Below are 8,791 nucleotides of genomic sequence, written 5' to 3' on the forward strand. Positions count from 1 at the left end.
TTCCATCTTTGTTGTTTCTTTTGATATAATGAAAGCCATCAACATTGCCATATAAAACGGTATTGTTCGTAGTGCCTTTTTATCAAAAACCTCCCATTTAGGCTATCATATTTGTCAACTTTTTCGCTTTTCCACCCAATGGTAAGAAAAGATCTTTTTGATATAGATAGTCTTCCATGTGCATCTTCCACAGGGGATAGTTTTGGCAATTGATTTTTTCAACCTTAAACTTGCCTTCTTCCACTATTGCTCCCACTCGAATATGAAGACCCTTGCCAAATGACCAAAAAATATACAACTCTGTAGTGTCATAAAATTGCTACCCTAGCAATTTTAACCATTTTGAGGTCCTCACCTTGGCGACAACATCTTCCTTCCCGACTGAGACTTATCTCTGTATTTTCACCTTGAACCTCTTCTTGTTTAAGCCCTGAAATGGCCTCAGGACCCTGTTCGGACCCTAAGATAGGGCGGGACAGGGGTGTGGCGCCCCTATCCCCCCCTCTTAGGGTGGCCCCAAGATAGGTCCCTCTGGTCCTATCTGCATTTCGGGATTCCAAATGTCCTCGATGTCGGCCTTTGGCGAGATGAATTAATCTTCTGATACATGTATAAAAGGGGAGTTGGTCCTCTCATTTGCATATACAGGAAATACACGATAGACAAAATTCAAGCGAAAGGTCTTCATCAAGCACTCAAGTCTTCAAGCATCCATCAAGTCTTCTTCTTCATGTGTCTTCTTCATTCATCCATTGGAGCAACATTACAACATTCCTTTGCAAGCATATGTGTGTGTTAGGGTTTTGTCATGTTACATGCCATTTCATGAAACACTTGTGATTGCATTCAAGAAGCAAAGAAACCATCATCAACAAATTGCAGATCTACAAGGTATACACATCCATCATTTACATTTAAGCATTTGCAATTACTTTCTTTCAAGGTTGATTCCTCAACCGGGGTTTGACTAAGGGAAACCCCTATCCACAACCCTTCTTCTCTTCTTTTTTGTGTGTAGGTTGCAGGTGCGCAGCTATAATTGCAGGTTTGGGCTTCATTTATAGAGATGAAAGAACCCTTTTCGTTTCATGGATTTTTTGGAGGACCGTGTGCACTTTCAACATGGTCCCGAGGGCTTTTCTCCAAATTTGCAGGGCAGATCCGTATCAGTTTAAATATATCCGATCCGAAGTTACAACATGATCCCGAATCAGTAGCTCCTCATTTCACCCATTTTATCTCTCTTTTCTGCATAGTCAACAAGTCAACTCTTCTACTTACAAAAGAGGGCAAATTACATTTCAACACTTGCAATCCACTTAGAATTCACATCCTTGTTTCCCTTGGATTTGGATCTAGTGGATTCAACCCCTCTTTTGAATGTAAAGCATCTTCCAAGTGAAAACCATCCCAGTGATTTCCTTTCTCTCTCCTAGGTGGGGAATCACTAGGGTTCAATTTTCCACTTTACAAGCTCTAATACCAAATTTTCGGGTTTAAGCAGATTGAAGCAATACACAATATTAAATATAATGCAAAATAAAAGACAAAAATAAATAATCCACAATAACATATATTTAATGTGTTTCACCCAATGTTAATTGATGAATAATGATGAACAGTAAAAATTCAACAGATACTGAGAGGGGGGGGGGGTGGTGAATCAGTATAGACAAAAACTTCTTCAACAACTTAAACTGCAAAGACTGCTCTAACTGGAAAACAACATCACACATAACACACTAATTTTTCACGTGGAAACCCAACTGAGAAAAACTACGGTGGGGATGAATACCCACAGGTTGTTCTTGAACTCTTATGAAGTCTGCTCCGTTAGGAGCCTAGTTTGGTTAAAGACTTTACAACAGGTTCTGCTAGGAACCAATCCTGCTAAGGATCACCCGGTTAAGGGATGGCTAAATACTCGGTTAGAGGTTAAAACCCTGTTAAAGGTTACCTTGTCAGAGGATTTAAAGAACTCAATGATTTTGAGTCACCTTGTTAAAGGATTTACAAAAATCCTGTTAAAGCTACCCGGTAAAGGGATTTTCCAACCGCTGAAATGGTTAGAAGTCAATAGGTAATACACTGATATGATAACAACACTCAATGCCAAGGTAGATCCACTTTAGTTTCTTTATATTTGCAATCACACTCTACAGATCTCCTCACTGCACCGGTCTGGCAAGAATCACTTCACACACATTCATTTGCCAAAAACTTCAAATGAGAATCATCATCGACCTTATAGACAACAATTAAGTCGGTAGCCAAAACCTAAAACCCTAAGCATCTAGGTTAACAATACAGTCGGTCCAATCCTGACCGTTCAATCACATTACATATGGTAAAACAATCTTGAACAAATCTCAAGACGTTCTCCATTGTTTGTTCTTCATTGCTTTTGGAAGCTGATAACCCATCACGTGCTCTCCCTGTTTACTGAGACTTCGCACATTCCCGAGGTAGATAGAATCAATCTTCTTCATGCAAGATCCTCAAGGAGATTCTTCACGCGCACAAGGCTGACATGGTAACATGATCTGATCTTCATTTCAATGCTAACTCATCACAGGCTGTCATCGGTCGAATCACACAGACTTGAAATGCATCAACCAGAAACCCTGAAGCTGAGACTACCAACTGGTAGTCATATCAAATGAAACCTTGATACAAACTTTTCATATACCGGTTCACATTCCAACATACCGGTTCACCTTTTCGCATATACCGGTTCACTTCATACCATCATACCGGTTCTCTTGCCAGTTTGCTTACTTCAATCTACTGGTTCATACTATAGCATATTGACATGAATGACAACATACAATATCATCATGTCATCAAACTTTGCACATATGCCAACATCAACTACATCCACAGAGAAATAACTCTCCACTTTCTTTTTATTATCCAACAAAGAGCAAATTATAATTTGGTGATATTATACAATATACACTCCCCTATTTATCAAAACTTTTAGTTGGTGGATTAGAAGAGAGATGAATGATTGGACCGACTGACCACTATACCACCTAGCCTTGTGCATGCATAGGGAGGCTTACCAAGCATAGATTTTGGTGGTTTATGTTTAAAAAAATACTGAATTCCTTTTTAAATAATGGGTAATTTTTTCTTTGGGGGTGTTGTCCTCAAGCCTTCGGTTGTGGGAAATACCCTAGACCCCTACTGTGAGATCCACCCTTGGGCCCTTGTTAAGAGGTTCAACCCCCTGGGCCTACAAAGGGGATGTACCCCCCTACACTCCCCCAAAATTGATTTGGGGATGAAATGCACCTAAAAAAGTCACCAAAATTCAAGCTTGACAGCAGGATTAGTCACCTTATACCAACAATTTAAAGTTTTTCTCTATCACCTCTATAGGATAGAGTCCATTGATATCTAGCTTAATTATGGGTAGCATACTATTCATGGTTGTGAGGGTATGTTTTCTATATTTTTGTTGATTGAAATTCTTTGCCATAGCTTTTGCAATATCCTTATCTTGGATCATGTTAGTAGTGTTTGAGAGCACAAGTTCTATGTAAAATTGATCATGCATGTGCATAGCCATACTTTTAGTATGTAATAGCCCACTCCATGGAACCCAAAATTTTTGACTCTATTTAAAAAACAAAAAACAAACTTATTCTTAATTGTGTTTGATTCAATCACATACTCAGGTACATGTATCCAAACAGGAAAGGCATCCATCCAACCGGGATGTGCATCTAACCATACGGGTTAGGCATCTATCCATACATGACTAGGTATCTAACCATATAGGTTAGGCATATAACCATACGGGTTAGGCATCTGTCCATATGGGACAAGAGGTTTCATCTATCCAATTCGGGATAGGCGTCTACCCAAATAGAGTAGGCATCTATTCATAAGAATAGGAAATTCTCTAGCCAAAGACTTTAGACTCATCGGGACCACCCAGGTCCCAATTTACTCTCTAAAGACTACACTCCTCTACTAGGAGTGCATCGAAGTCGTCGTCCTTAGGAGTGTATATCCAAAAATTATATAAACAAGCTTGAGTTTCGTCTCGAAATTCGACCTAAAGCCTCGAGAAGTCAAGCGAATCCATACGAGATTCCTTCCGAGTGTGCATTGAATTAATTTTAATCTTTCATTTAGATTATCTATACCCTTTGATTGAAGGACCAAGGAGCTTCGAAAAACAACAACTCACCCTTAACCAAATCTTAATCCCCATCTCCAAATGCCCGAGTAAAAAGGGACAACTCAGTCCCTAGACTGCCTACATACCCGTTTCAGCACGGGATCAAGGCGTAAAGTATGTAGTTTTGGTTTCTAACTATGGTTTAATGTAAACTATTTGGTGGGTATGCAACCCTTTCTAGGGTCATTGTCCCAGATAGTTTCTCCATGGTTGCTACGCACAATGGTAGCTCTATAGAAAAAAATGCTTAAGGTGATGTTCTGCTTGTGGCCTAAAACAACTAAGTCCTATTTCCTATTAAGTACACCACCCTTAATCCATTATCATCCGCTGAAATCATCAAGATAAAATAAATTCCAAAATCATCACACACATCCAAACCCTAATGGGGTTTTCTAAAGTTTAACTGATCGGATGTAAATTCATTTTAAAATTAATCTTTTTAGATTATCGATCCAAGGGGGATTACCCGCCCCTTGGATTTTAACTTCCAAATGACCCTTATTTCTCCTTGGCGATTTAGAGGGACGATGCCATAGACGCTGTTGTTGCAACTTTATTAGGCATTAAGTGTAGTAGTTCAACACGACGACATTACCCGTAAGCATGACCCAAAGGCATCATAGATACTGAACACTACTAAGGTTTTTGGTTTCAACTCCTATTGTTTAGTTGTCTATCTAAGAATTTAACTATGAATTCATGAATTTATAAATAAACATTACACTAAAACAACTATGAAAAGAAACTAATACTTGCAAGGAATTAGTGCTTGAAATTAAAAACTAAGATATAAGTATTACATACTAACAAATCAACCACTTTGGAAATAGTAATTTCTTGGAAGAAAACTATGATAATAATTGAAATTCTAAAACTTGAACTAAATACATGAAAGTACTAATCGCTTGAAAACTATGATACTTATAGGAGATAGCTTATCAAAATGACCATTATACTTTAAGTATAAATCCTAATACTTGAAAGTTACTAAATTGCTTGAAAGAAAATTGATTGATTAAATAGCAAGACTTTGGAAAAGAATTTAACATTTACTTGATGAAGGGAAAAACTATTAATAATAAGCTTTGTAGGCACTTAAAAGTTGCACAATGAATTAAGTGAATTTTATTCATTTAATTATTCTTAATTCTTCCTATTAATTAAATTAAGATTTAATTAATATCCCTATTCTTTTAATCACCTATTAATTAAATTAAGATTTAATTAATATACCCTTCTTCTATCTAAGCCATTTAATTAAATTCACATTTAATTAAATACCCCCCTCTAGCCATTTTAATTAAATTCACATTTAATTAAAAAAATCAATTTATCCCCTTTCCCATTTTAATTAAATCTACATTTAATTAAAATCTCCTTTGCATTTAACTAAATCTAAATTTATTTAAAAATCCCCCCACTTGCAAAATCCTACAAATGCAAGTTACATCCCCTATTTGGCTAAAATAAATCTTTTATTTACCAAAAATTGCCTATTTTCCTCACCCACTTGCATTTTTCTACATCTCCCACTTGCCTCCTAAACCCCCTTCTAAATTCTTCCAATCCCTTCCAATTTAGCCTAATCCATCTCATAATTATTGTCACAATCCTAAGCAAAGGGAAGTCACTTCTCAAAGCCTCCAAAGTGTTTGAAATGTATTAAAGGCTTTATGTCTTCAACAAGTTAACCCTCAAAGTCTTCCTAACTATTAATGGTTAACTCAATCTTCTTGCATGGTTAGATACTTTCTCTCTAACTTAACCTTCATCTAACCTAAGGGTCTCATCAAGCATTCATGGCTTTAGCCTTGGTTATCCCTTTAACCCTTGCACAAGAGTTTATCCTTTGGATAAAAGCTTTGTCCAATGGATGACCCTAACCTAACCTTAACCCTTACCTTCTAAGGTAACCTTCATGTCTTCTCAAGCATTTAATGTTTCTTACATCTCCTCTCAAGCAGTCTCTTGTTGATAATTGTCACCATTTCATTGGTGAGAATTGTAAACATGGATTGATTAACTTTCAATCCCGGCCCTTGTTAAGATTATCCAATCTTGACCATCCATTGCCCTATTTTCCCTATAAATAGAGCTCCCATTCTTTATTACTTTATCGATACCACCTATCCTATCTATTCATTGCTTCTATCATCCACTCCTATCTACGATCTTGCTACACCTCATCCATATCCTTTATCCTATCTATTCATTGCTTCTATCATCTAGTGCTATCTATGATTTTGCTTCACTTTATCCATACAACCTATCCTACCTATTCATTGCTTCTATCATCCAGTACTATCCACAATCTTGCTTCACTTTATCCATACCATCTATCCTATCTATTCATAGCTTCTATCATCCAGTGCTATCTATGATCTTTCTTCACTTTATCCATACCATCTATCCTCTCTATTCATAGCTTCTATCATCCAGTGCTATCTATTCATTGCTTCCATCATCCAGTTCTATCCATATCCTATCTCTATCCATATCCTATCTCTATCCATATCCCCTTTTCCATCCTTGATCTTGATCAAAACTAAGGACAAAAACATGATTTCAAAAAAATCTCTTGACGTGTCTCCTCATAAGCTACCTTTGTCTTTCTCCTATCCATTTCTACCTCAACGGTTTAGTCATCCATTTATAATGTTCCTTATCTTGCTATACATTGGGGCAACCAAATTCATCTTTCTTCTAATCCAAAAAGCTCCAAAAAAAATAAAATTGACAAAATTAAATAAAAAATCAAAGCATGAACGCATGACCCATCCATCAAATCAAATCAACAAGAAGAAAACTCTCGAAGTCTACAATCAAACTGATCACATGTCTTGTTAATCAAGTCATCACTCAAAATCTATCAACATCAACAAGTCTTATACAGGGATAGGTACACTCAGAACCAGACATATCGATCTTATACGGGGTACTCACTCTTTGAAACCAGTCTTTCTTATCAATCATTGAACAAATCAAAATGATGGCATAGATCAGTATGACTGCTGGATTTTGTTCTAGTTAGCCTTATCTTTATCAATTGATGACAGTACATGTTTCACAAATCATATTGTACATATCATATCCACCCATTTGAGACATCACCATAAATTCACAAATGCTTATAAATAAGGACATACTTAGCGTAGTCACTGTCCTTTGTTTATTTGAATCAGTTATCCAAATCGTATCCCACCATGGCTTGGTGATCAATATACATATCCATATCGAAGTAGCATCAACAACAAGGGGCAAAATCCTGACCTTGCTGGGGGCATTTTCCTTAAGGATTTTCAACATCAGATCAAACACGTAGCAAGACAACAAGGATCAGAACAACCAACAAATGACAAACGATAATGCAAGAAGGCTAGACATCGCAGACTTGAACTGATTTCAACTGAACAAAAGATCTATTTGCAAGATGTTTTATTTGACAAGAATACATTCTAAATAGCATGCATGCTTACTTATGGTTGTGAATTTTTTCTTATCATATCTCCTAAGTGACTCAAGGATGTCTCAACGAATAGAGAAGCAAGGAAGGAATGTGATGTTTTCTTTGTCTGTTGTTTAGGAGTGAGGCCTTCTATTATGCAAATTTTTCTTATGACATGATCAGGTAACATATCATTGAAGACATTTTGGATTTGTATGAGACAAAGGTTAACTCTTGTTTGTTTACGCAAGCAACACTTAGGTCATCTTGGTTCAATGATACCTCGATGCTTATGTCATCTTGCAATATCAAAAACCATGTACGTTATACTCAGGTCATTATGGTTAAATTACACCATAAGGCTTGTATCAACTTTCAACAAATCAAGGCTCAATGATGAAAACAAAGGAAGCACTGACACTTTGATCACAACAAATGGAAACATTGAGAATGAGAATGCATATTAAGCTTTGCATTAGTTGCACATCATTATCATCTTAATCTTGCATTAGGTTGCATATCATTTTAATCTTGCATTAGTATCATTCATTATCATTATCATCGTCATGTCATCCTTATCATTATCATACATCTCATATCATACATCTCATTTTCAATAAACATCTCATATCATACATCTCATTTTCAAGATACATCACATCATCATTATCTAGTCACATTCATCATTGCATCCATCACATGCATATATATCACATCATCATGGAATCTTTCTTTACTTCCATATCTTCATCATTCATTCAACTCTCATCTATCATGTCTTATACATGATATATCTTTCTTGAAACCAGATGTTCTCTCATCTATCATGTCTTATACAGGATATATCTTTCTTGAAACCATACATTATCTCATCTATCATGTCTTATACAGGATGTATCTTTCCTGAAACCAGACGTTTTGATCAAGTCTTATACACGATATATCATTCCTGAAACCAAATGCTTTGATCATCTTTGTCTTATACAGTAGGTGTCATTCCTGAAACCAGACTTGATCCCAATCTTATCAATTCTATCTATCCTTTTCATCTGATCCATTATATCATGTCTTATACTAGATGTATCTTTCCTAAAACCAGACGTTTTGATCAAGTCTTATTCAGGATATATCATTCCTGAAACCAGATGCTT

This window comes from Cryptomeria japonica, chromosome 9, assembly GCF_030272615.1.
Source record: "Cryptomeria japonica chromosome 9, Sugi_1.0, whole genome shotgun sequence".
NCBI lineage: Eukaryota > Viridiplantae > Streptophyta > Pinopsida > Cupressales > Cupressaceae > Cryptomeria > Cryptomeria japonica.